The sequence below is a fragment of the Rutidosis leptorrhynchoides genome, chromosome 3, assembly GCF_046630445.1.
Source record: "Rutidosis leptorrhynchoides isolate AG116_Rl617_1_P2 chromosome 3, CSIRO_AGI_Rlap_v1, whole genome shotgun sequence".
In the NCBI taxonomy this organism is placed as follows: domain Eukaryota; kingdom Viridiplantae; phylum Streptophyta; class Magnoliopsida; order Asterales; family Asteraceae; genus Rutidosis; species Rutidosis leptorrhynchoides.
This window is the reverse complement of record NC_092335.1, coordinates 43,764,947-43,777,708: the sequence shown is the minus strand read 5'-3', so window position 1 is coordinate 43,777,708 and position 12,762 is coordinate 43,764,947. Positions and strand designations below refer to the sequence as shown.

Sequence of the window (12,762 nt, the reverse complement as noted above, 5' to 3'; positions counted from 1 at the left end):
CGGGCAGATTAGTTCGGATTTTTCAGGTTCTTATCCGAAACGCTTGTCTTTTGTATTAAACATGTATTCTTATCTTTTATGTTTAATAATGCGTTCCGATATTGCCATGATAGCTTAATTTATCTGTATGTTGCCATGATAGAAGTTTGGGTTAGCGTAATTATGTTAATATAGTACGATTACTGTTATAATACTGAATTAGGGAGTCTGATAGATTTGTATGCTAGCATCTTAAGGATTGACCAACTTAGGTTGTGATCAGGACTTGTCCACCTATGTGAAATTAGCTACTTCATAGGATTAAGACCCCTGGTTATACTGTATATGAAGATTCTATGAACTCGGTATGGCCGGAGTTCCCGAGAGTTATCTAATGCACTTTTAGGACACGGAACCTAGGAATTGAGACATGAATGACCTACTATGCCTATTGACTGTTCCGAAGAGACCTCTTAGGAGCTGTTAAGATCTAGTTAGTGCCTCTACTATATGACCCAAGCCTATTGCATGTTCTTGTCTGATTGTTGTCCTAGGTCTTAATCATATCAACTGTTTAGGTACTTATTAGGTTTCTATCTGCTTTACTAACAGTATATTAACTGTAATGTTGTATAATGTTTGATTTATTGTGATCTCATTAGTATGATGTAATGGTTGTTAGTTTTCATTTAAGGTTTTGCCAACTTAAACCGACGGACTCCTTCCGTTTGTGATCAGTGTTCAATCAACACGGCACGTTGTTATTCAGTTATCTAAGCTGATAACGAGGGTTAGGATTAGAGCTTAACTCACTAATAAACCTAGTACTCTACCGAGGATAACCTCCGGGGTATTGTTACACTTCAGTTATACGACCAAGTGACATACTTCTCACTGCTTAAAGAGAACTCCGAGAGTTCAGAGATAAGTAGGTCTGTGTAATTGGCTCATCCAACCAGATCAACATCAATCCAAGCATAGTCTTAACATAAGTATAATTACCTTTCCCTAACCCAATACTGATATCTTGGTCAACGTTTCCTTGATCTGCATACTCCGGATATCCTCCCACTTTATTTACTTTTTCTGCATTTAGGACCTTTAGCTAAAATCAACTACTATATTTTATCCAGGTAATTTAACTAAAAGACAATTATCCGCTTGATCTTCAATTCGTTAATCAACATAAAATTCGACACTAGGTTAACTTACACCTTCTACACCTTAGAAAGTAAAGTAAATTTAGGCCCCGCAAAATATAAATAAACGAAGATGCTGTGTGCTACCGAATCGGACACCGTGCGACCTAACGACACCGCACAAAATAAAAACCGTCCGTTAGTGGCATATCAGTCGTTAATTTAGCAGGAAAAAAAAACAAAAATAAAAAAGATAACAATTGTATTTAAATTTATATTATATATGATATATGTGTATACTATTAAGGAGCGTGATTTTTTAAACATTCAATTAAACGATCGCTAACCAATCACTACTACATTTTTCGTCATTTAGAGCCCCTTATTTAGACGTGTTAATAAATTAGCACGTCTATATGTACAAATTGACACGACTAATTAGAAAAAAGGTGGAACACCTCTAATTAACGTATTAGTTAGACGTGTCAACACGTCTATTTGATATATTTAGACGTGTTGATGTTCAAAAGGGTGGAACACCTCTAATTAACATATTATTTAGACGTGTTGACACGGCATATTTAGACGTGTTGTTGCTAAACGGGCGGAACACCTCTAATTTATATGTTATTTAGACGTGTTAATAGGTCTAATTGACCAAATGGGAGGAACACGTCTAAATATGTTATTATTTAGACGTGTTATTAAATATTTTTAGCCAGACTTGTTCCGAATTCAGCCAAAATTTTAAAAAATAAATTAAAAAAAGTAATCTGACCCCCCTCTCTAACCGACCCGTTATAACTCACGCTGTAGATCAATAACATAACACTCCCACACACAATCAGAACTTTTTGAGACAAATAAAATTAAAACACACAGCAAAAAAAAATTAAACAAATTGTTGGATATACGAAGGAGAAAGAGACGCTTGTAAAAGTGAAGATTAAGAGTGCTCTCATCCCCTTCTTCATTTTCTTCATTTCGTTTCTCGATTTCAGATGTGTGGTGAAATTAGGGCAAAAGGTTGAAATTGGTGAAAAAGTACTTATCTTTCTTAGATCTACGGTTTATTGAATCAAATTTGATATAATCTTCTTTCGAACATAATGAGATATGAATCATTGTTATAATCATCGAAACAACACCTCATCCCGTTAAGATATGAGGAGCTTCGTCTATGTTCTGTTTTCATGCGAAAACTATGTGGTGCCTATAGTTTGCCCTAAATCTAGATGACTCAGACTCTTAGCTCCACTGTTAACGAGCATGTGCCTCACCGATGATAGATGTGTTAATTTATTTCTTTAAGCAAAGCTTTACTCTTTTTGCTATAATTAAGTTTTTTTATATATTTTTCGCAGCTATCAATCTGAAAGTTTGGAATCGAAAGTTGGCCTTGAGCTTCTTTACATCACCTTTTTTAAGGTTTTTAATTGGGTAATTAATTGTGATTATGAGAGTGTCTTGGATGCACACTAGCTGTTCGATTAAATGTCATTGTGGGCTTCAACGTAGATGACTCGACGTAAGATTTATTATTTCAATATTAGATATCTCACCTAGAGTTCTGGATCGTGTCACATAAACTCTGTTTTTGCATTTTTATGCTTATATATCTTTTAAATTTGGTACTCGTGTTGCAGGATATGGACGTCTCTAGTCATCTACCAAATGTTACCATCATCTTTATCTTTATTATTGTTTTTTAAGCCTCTTATTATAGCTTTTTGGGTAAAGGGTTTCACCCGAAGAAATTCCTCTTAGTATAGCTTTCGAAACACTTCAGGTAGCTTGACCTCTATCATTTTTCCTAATTCCATCTGCATATATGGAATTTTGTATCTTTTATCAGCTATTAGATTTGATAATATCGTTGAAGTTTGTTTGTCTACATTATATGCTTTTATGCAGTTTTAGTTCATGGATTTCAATAGCTTGATATATGGCTTCATCACTCAGAAGGCAATACCACTAATTCTAAAATATCATATGTCAGCAGCAGGCAAGACCACACTTTTTCTAAATATACGTGTAAGCTCTTGACTTTTTTTAATCTATATATTTTATGCTTACAAGAATCCCGATTATGCAACTACTTCGCCACCCTTGGTTAGGTATGCTAAACAAAGAATAATTATGTTTTACTTTTGCTTATTTACTTTTTGTCATAGGCAGACCTTGTTAAGTGATGTTGTGAAGCGCACCAAAGTGTTTATTAAATTAAGGATAGCTTTGGGTACCCTTAACAAAGCACTCCCTGATGCAACATTCAAAGAAATAAAAGTTTATGATGATGAATGTGTCATTTGCCGGGTAATCATTGAGTATTGTTTAGTTTTTGTATTTAAGTATTATTATCCTTTAAATATCTCTATCATCAACCATTTTTACAAGAATGGGCCAATAGCCTAGTGGTGAATGACTCACTCTCCCTTAGGGGAGGTGAGGGTTCGATTCCCACTAGGTGAGGATTTTCCAAATAATTAGATCAAAAACCATTCTTACCAGGCTCAAATGATCCCTTGGTACCACGCATGCGAAGATTGAAATAATGACAATGCAGGTTCGTTTATCGGGTCTGGCATGCTGTGGGGAAATGGGTGATGGTGTTTCGCCAGGCTCCAGTGGGCTACCGGGAACCGCTGGATGGGTTGACAAAGTCAACACAGGGCTAACATTTCCCTGCCGATACACATGTTTTTGAAACAATCAACCATTTTTACATTGTGGTGAATTCAGAAACCAATAGCCAAGGCTAAGAAGCTCTCCTATGATCACATGTTTCATCTTTCATGACTTAGATCTTGGTATGATTATATAATTTTTAGGTAAAGTTGCTATAGCATTACGTCGAGGCTAATCAATGTGACGACCCGGAGATTTCCGACCAAATTTAAACTTGATCTTAATATGGTTTCGACACGATAAGCAAGGTATGTAATATTGAAATCTAAAACTTTGAACTGTGTTTATATATATACATTTGATCTTTGCCTATTCCCGACGATTCACGAACATTTGGATATATATATATATATATATATATATATATATATATATATATATATATATACAAATATAAACATAAGTATATAAACATAAGTATGTATATACTATTTTAAAAATTAATAAAGTATACTTCAATCATGTGAATTAAAATATCAAACAATATATAAGATAAACATAAATATTAACATAAGAATGATGGAAATTATATTTTTATTATCATTATTATTATTTAATATTATTTTTATAAATATTATTACAATTAATATCATTAATATTATAATTGTTATTATTAGAAAATAATACAAACTATTAATTTTTTTATATTAGTTTTATTATTATTATTATTAGTATAGTATTTTTATTTATTCGGCTCTATTTTTGAGTCAACAGCAAGCGTTGATTTATTGGCGTCTTGACTGCCGTTTAGAGCCTAAATTGAATTCCAGGCAGGATTTAAAACCCATGGAAATTTGATTCTACCATTTTCATGGCGTTTCAATTTTATTTTTAATTTAATTTTACTTTTTAAAAAAAAATATTTTCCTACTTTTTGGCCGGAGGTTCACTCGAAAGCAATCTCTTTATCCGTAGAATAGAGAGAGGGATGACTTTCTCTACTTTTGAGAGTGTTTCACTCTGGGTGGAGAAATGACTTATTTTTATTCTCGGATAGGGGAAGGATTGTCTACATCTCACCTCCCCCATACACCACTCATGTGGTATTGGGTTTTGTTGTTGTTTGTTGTTGTTTGTATAGTATTTTTATTTATAATTAATATGATTATAATTATAAATTATTAATTCATTATTCATGTAATAATCGTATATATGGATTTGATGAATCAGAATAGGTTCCAAGTCCTTTTCCATCTGTAGTTAATTGTTAAAATCGTACCAATCAAATTCACAAAGAACCAAAAGCAGTTTAACATCACAATCTACTTTCTATTTTTTTTTATTTCTCTTCTGATTTACTCCATCTGATGATTTCTTGTTTGTATACAATAATCGAATTGATCAGTGATATAAGAAAACTCATTCAATTCTTTCATCCACATTATCTATCTAAAACTACTTGTATCAATTAGTTTTAAAACAGAAAAACCAAGAACGAGGAATACAAACCATAACCAACCTACTTTGATCACACTATCATCTATCACCACTTTCATCCAAACTTTGAGAATCATCCTATATCATCTCTTCATCGTTAAACCACTAGAACAACCACCTCGATCCATCACTGCATACAAGTCGTTTTCTATTTTGTCATTAATAACCCAACACCACTTCATCTTATATAAATCAAACACCATCAAACCCGTTCACTGTATCATCACTTGAAATTTAACTCGATCACCAGCCATCTTGTATTTCTTTCTTCCATGAAATCCTAAACCGACCCTTGCTGCTATATTTCTATTCTACAACTCGATAACCATCTGCACTCGTTATCTTTTTCATTAACACATACAATCACCATAACTCGCCACCCTACTACCCATTTAATTTTCTTTCTGTTTCTTTATAGAACACAGCCACACATCGATTCATTTTTTTTCTTGTTTCCATTGATCGACAAAAAGAAACCCAAATTGAGTACGGCTGTACAGCCATGACCACACACCATGACAACGAACCCACATTCATCAAACGAGTATGAACATCGAACACCATCGTCATCAAAACCACCCTAGTAATCACCACTACCCTAAACAACCGCCACCTCCATCGAGTTTTGTTGCTCTCTCTCTCTCTATTCTCATTCGAAAACACCACCATCGTTTTATTTTGTTTCTTGTGATCACCTGCAACCCACCATATCTGTAATGTAATGTTACTGCTACGCACTTACAATTACTAATGCAACTGCTATTAAATTCTGTCGTGAGAAACAACCCAACAGCACACCTGCATCTTCTCTCACTTCCATATTTTCTTTTATCACTGCCATAGCTGTGAACCGATGCGGTATTTTTCTTCCTGGTATATATTTTTTTTCTGTTCTCCTCGGTATTTATCAAGCATTGTTATTTAATTATTCCACTTGCCAACTTAAGAGCTAGTGGAGAATATATAAATACTCCTCAAATCCTTGTCAAACGAATTGTATGGGGGAACAACTCCAAATCATGTTGGTCGACAATTGCAATTCAAGATTACCCCACTTGGTAATTCATTCACTAGTGGATATAAGAGAGAATTTTAACACAATAATGGAGCAGGAAAAGAACTAAAAACAAATGGAGTAGTTGAACTGGGCCCTTTAAATTATGTCACGATTCATTTGTTTCTTTTTTTTTTCGTGATATTTCTTCTCCTTTTTCTTAATAAAACACGATGGCAAGGGTAATGATAGATGTAAGTTATGATGTAGATGATGATGAGTAGGATAATGAGATATGATCGTAATGGTGATGATAGTAATATGACGATAAAGATGATTTATGATTATGATCTTGGATAAGTGATTATGATGATATAGATTAGATAATAATAAAAATAATGAGGATCATGGGTTTATAGGGTGATGTCAATGGTAGTGATGAATCATGATGGAAACCGAATAATTGTGATGGTGGGGAGATTAATTAATTATCGAATTTGGATATAGTTAATTATGATACAGGAAGACGAGTTTATGATAATGGTTTGTGAAAATGGAGATGATTATGATGACTCACATGTCTGTGTTATGATGATCAGTGATGATGTTGATAATAGGATTAAGAAATATGATGATGAGTGATGATGCTTGATTTAGAAGAAGAAATCGCAGATAAAGGGTTAATAGATTTAGCTTAGGAACTAAATCAGAAAAATGGATTAGTTTGGATGGTTAAAGATGTTTACGGGTTAGCGGGACGTTGCGGGTTCAAACCCGGACTTTGGGCATTTTTAAGAATTACTTTTTGAGGTAGTTATTTATTTTATTTACTTATCATCATTATTATTCTTATCATAAATATCGTTATAGTTAGCAAAATAAATGTTAGTAATATTATTATTATTATTAGTAAAATCATTATTTTTATAGTTATTATTATTAGTAGTGTTAAGTGTTATTATCATTATCATTAATATTATTATTATTTTCATTATTATAATTAGTATTAATATTATTATTATTATTGTAATGATTACTACTTTTACATTAACAATATTATTATAACAAATAAATATTTTCTATATAAGTGTATATATATTCCAACTATCATAATATTACATATAATTATATATATAAAGATTATTTATATAAATATTTACATATAACAAATTATTGATTTTAAATATAATATTAAACTATATAAATATTAACTATTTTAAATATGTACAAATTAAATATATAAGATATATAATTTAAGATATAATATATGAATTTATTTGATTACAATTATGTGTGTTAATATATATAAGTGATATAGGTTCGTGAATTCAAGGCCAACCCTACACTTGATAAATGACGTCATATGTATTTTTACTACAAAATACATTATGGTGAGTTCATTTGATTCCCTTTTACTCTTTACATTTTTGGGACTGAGAATACATGCGCTGTTTTTACAACTGCTTTATTAAGTGCTTTTGAAATATATTTTGAAATGAGAATGCATGAAATGCTTTTATAAATGTTTGACGAGATAGACACAAGCAAAACATTCCTCGAATGAATTATGTGGACGTGATAATTGCCACCATTGAATTATGTGGATGTGATAATTGCCACAATTGATATGAATATTTTTCCCCTGATTATTATTGCTTGGTAACTTAAGAATTAGGGAACATCACTAATTTTGAGAATTAGTGCACGCCTAATTGACGCGAATCTTAAAGGTAGCTACCGGGTTTAACACCCCCACCCAGAATGTTCACTAGACGGAAGGGCTAGTGGGCGTGGTGTTTAGTACTTCGAAGTTTATATGATTATTATACAGACGAGATGTTCTGTTTTGGGGATATTAGTATGCGCATTATATGTTAAGGTCGGTTACCAAGCCAAGCTATGAAAGCAATGAAAAGTGATTGTTATGTATAGAGAGAATGATTTTATACACAGGTTATGTGTATGTTATTTTTGTGCACAAGATATGTGTACGATTACTAAGATTTATGAAAGATGATTTCGTACACGAGAAAGGTGTACCGTATTTAAAAGATATCGCATGTACATTACAGGTGGGTATAGGATTCGGACCCATTTGTTCCATGCAGCATTTAACTCTTGTGGTCTATCAAAATGATGAATTTTATTGTTTTATGATAAACTTATGAACTCACCAACCTTTTGGTTGACACTTTAAAGCATGTTTATTCTCAGGTATTAAAGAACCTTCCGCTGTGCATTTGCTCATATTACATGGAGTCGTTCATGGCATATAGAGGTCAGAACCTCGCAATGGGACTATCTGTTGAAGACTTCGTCCAAATGGATTAGGACGGGGCATTTCAGTTGGTATCAGAACGGTGGTCTTTGCGAACCAGGTCTTGCATTAGTGTGTCTAATTGATTGTTGTTTAGATGCATTAGTGAGTCTGGACTTCGACCGTGTCTGCATGTCAAAAGTTTTGCTTATCATTTCGTGTCGAAAATTATCTGCTTATCATTCTTAGGGAATCATTTGCTTATCATTCTTAATCTAGACATATCTTACTGCCTGGATTGCATGAATAGTGTACGGACAAAAATTCATATCTTAGCGTATCTATTACTGTAGACTTTGCCTGACAGCTTCCGTAGATTCCTCCGTAACTTACGGGATTTTAGTATTATATATGCATATGTAAATTATGTATTGCAGGGTACTAATCTACATCCTATAATCTATTTCTTATCGAAAATCCTTCATATGATCGTACGAGATGAATCCCTCAACCAGTTCGAATTCCTCGGATTCCGACAGCTATTCCGATATGGAGTTTCACCTAAGCTCCGAAAGCAGTGTCACCAGAATGAATCAACCAATTCATCTGATGGGTTCGTAGCCTACTCAATCATTGGAGACAAAAAGAAGGTGATCCTTTCCATCAATCAAATTCACCTCTTGGCGGTGAACCTGAAGCACTTACCGGCGAACCTGTTCGAGATACTATTTTCTCACTCATTTCCCGAATATCTCACCACAATTATATTCTATCTAAAATTCTAAACCTTATTCATCCGTTCGTTCCGACTGACAATCATCTTGGAGTAATGGAAGAAGTCAACGAGCTACGCACTCGATTAATAAATTTGGAGATTATGGTGCAAAATTTACCAGCTTCAGCAACATCGCTGGCACCAACAGTACCATCAGTAACAGCACCAGTACTATCAGCAATCCATGCCTCAACATCTCATTCTGTACCTCGAGTATAATTATCGTTCCACGAATCGTTCTACATCATTTATCTTCGTTCGACATGGCGATTATATAATCTCTAATGTTTTAGAGATTATATATTCTTATTCTAACGGTAAATTAAATGAGTCTAATATCATATTGACTCATTAAATCCATGATTACATCCGAAGAAAATATATATGTATATATGTTTTCATAAAGATTGTAATTAAAAATCCTTTTGTACAAACTGTTAATGATGAAAATATTTTAACGGGTAGGTAATACCCGAGGAATATTTAGATTTCACTTTAATAAGTTATACTGCACATTCTTCGAATCTGATTCAACATTCATTTACTATCTTACTTACATCCACAGATATACGAATCCGTTCACCGCAAAATAATTATTTTCATTCAATTTCATATTTGAATTTTGATCTATCAAAATCCAACAAGTGGCATAATGAAGAAAACGTTGGACAAAATAAAATTTGTTAGAAACAAACAAATTAAATATGAGAAATTTTGTTAAGAACCACGCTAACTGTTCCTAGCTAACTGTTAATTCTGTATTACCATTTATTTATCGCAATTTATTATCGCAATTTATTTATCGCATTTTATTTATCGCAATTTTATTTATCGTCATTTAATTTCTGTTATTTATTTTTCGCACTTTAAATATCGGGACACGTATACAAGGTTTTGACATATCATATCGACACATCTATATATATTATTTGGAATCACCATAGACACTCTATATGCTGTAATGTTAGAGTTCGCTATACAGGGTTGAGGTTGATTCTCAAATAATATATATACTTTGAGTTGTGATCGAGTCTGAGACATGTACACGGGTCACGATACATATTAATTAATTCGAATATTATATATTAAACTATATATGAATTATTGGACTGTAACTGTGGACTATCGACTGTGGACTAATAATATTGGACAATTAAAATGAATTAAAATATTGTTTATAACATATGAAACTAAACAATTCTTCAAGTTTGCCACTTGATTTCATCTTAAACCTCATTTGTATCTTGACGATTACAATCTGCGTTCAAACCTTTCATAATTTTTGAAAACACCTCAATCGAGAGGATGAACCAACCGCACTTCATCTACGGAAGAAAAGATTGATGCATATAGTCATGCACCCGAAAACACTCGGAATCTGAGTAAACGTTTAACACGCATCTGTGTTAGCTCCTTTGGCGTTATTATTACCGAAAATAATTTTACAATTCCCCTCCAAATTAGTCAATTTTGTCATAGCTCTAACAAATCAACTTCGACTTTTTGTTCGAAACAACTATATTATTACAACCTTGATATATATACGTGCTCTTTTATTGTTATCGGGGAACCTTTTATATTCCACCATATTATCATCAGCGTTTAATCATCTAAAAACACAATTCTCTTGAAACCACCTCGGATTGATAACCGATGATTTAGATATAGTAGCATTAAGTGCAGAGGAAACAGCAAAATTATTGATGGTCTAAATGACCAAAAGTTTGATGATAAAGAATGGAGTGTTGGGAACGCTCGATAGAAAATTTGGTACTGAGAAACGGATTGAGCTAACCATGAAGGAGACCAATGACAAATACAAGAACCAAACTCTATATTCAAAGAATCCAGGTAATTCTGGATCCGATGAAATCTTTAGAGAATATCTTGCTCCAAAGTCATGTTAAAATCTTGCGGAAAATTTTTCTTCATCAACCTTCGAACTTAGAAATTTCAAAATATCATCATAAATATCTTCGATATTTCTGAGGATATTTTCATAAATATTCTTGTCCGAAATTATCTACCTCTTCGTGTTTTCTGTATTTCGTTATATTGAAAACTTCTGTAAAATCTAAGTATAAATTATGAATGAATTGTGGAGAAGTGTTGGGAATTGAAGCATGGGTTAGTATAATATAATGGCGCATGACCAACGTGATTATATTACAGTAGGTCATGCTGAGTTTCTGATGGGACGTGATGATTCACAGAATATAACGTCATCATATGCCATGTTACATAACTCTTTCATTCTGCTTAACTTCTGAACATATCAAGAAAGTATATTCTTAATAATTCTATCTTCCGTGATGTTGATAAATTTGAAAAATCAAATCGTGCTATCACGTTCCTTCCTGCTTAGAAAATTTTAATCATTCGAAACTCTATATCTACGAATTCTGAACCATTATTCGCTTGACTTAAAGTCGGGAAGAGAAAACCAAAGTATGAAACTCCAAAATATAAGGGGGAATATAAAGCTCGATAACAACACATAAATTACAAACCGTGTATATCAATGTTTATCGCAACATAAAGACACGGGAGAATTAAAAACATTATAACCCCAAGGGCGAAGTAGAAGAAACCAGATTCCTCCTGTGGAAGTTGGAAAAGGAGAATGATTGTTGCGATAGTTAGGATAAGAACAAGGATCAGAACTGGATTAAGCATTTTTACAGGCTTTAGAAGTATGGATTAAGGAAGAAAGTAAAGGGATGGTGAGAATAATAAAACGGAAGAAGTAAATTTATAAGGGAAATATCAGACAGAGTAATAAAGGCAGATCACAGTATTTAATTATAGAGATCTTAATTTCCTTACTCGTTGAAGAATCGAATCTTTTAGATTTCGAAGATTTTCTTTAAATCCCTTGAATTCCGGAATTCAACCAAGACGACGTCAAAAGTTAAAGACGAACCTTATTTTCTAAATTCAACCCTGACTCCGTCAAAAGTTAAGACGAATCTTTACTTTTCCTATTTCAATCTTTTGTGATAGCTTCATTCGTGCTCTTCGAATAATCGAATTGTTTTATCCATATTACTCAATGATAATAAAACTCTATTTATCAACTCATATTCGTTATGAAAACATTTTTATTGTTAGCCATGACCACCTCACTCAAATTTCGGGACGAAATTTCTTTAACGGGTAGGTACAGTGACGACCCGGAGATTTCCGACCAAATTTAAACTTGATCTTAATATGGTTTCGACACGATAAGCAAGGTCTGTAATATTGAAATCTAAAACTTTGAACTGTGTTTATATATATACATTTGACCTTTGCCTATTCCCGACGATTCACGAACATTTGGATGTAAATATATATATATACAAATATAAACATAAGTATATAAACATATGTATATACTATTTTAAAAATTAATAAAGTATACTTCAATCATGTGAATTAAAATACCAAACAATATATAAGATAAACATAAATATTAACATAAGAATGATGGAAATTATATTTTTATTATCAT

General features: G+C 32.6%; 1 long non-coding RNA gene across 4 annotated transcripts; it reads left to right on the top strand.

Annotated features, from left to right (window-relative positions):
• Positions 1-1,965: 1,965 nt before the first annotated feature.
• On the top strand, positions 1,966-4,063 carry LOC139896027 (uncharacterized). 4 transcript variants are annotated; one of them, XR_011776104.1, is made up of 6 exons: positions 1,966-2,144; positions 2,483-2,646; positions 2,765-2,907; positions 3,033-3,152; positions 3,297-3,434; positions 3,950-4,063. It is a non-coding gene; the product is annotated as an uncharacterized lncRNA (long non-coding RNA). The 4 variants fall into 4 exon arrangements; XR_011776101.1 differs by having other exon boundaries at positions 1,966-2,162; XR_011776102.1 differs by having other exon boundaries at positions 1,966-2,162; positions 3,293-3,434.
• The last annotated feature ends 8,699 nt before the right edge of the window (positions 4,064-12,762 follow it).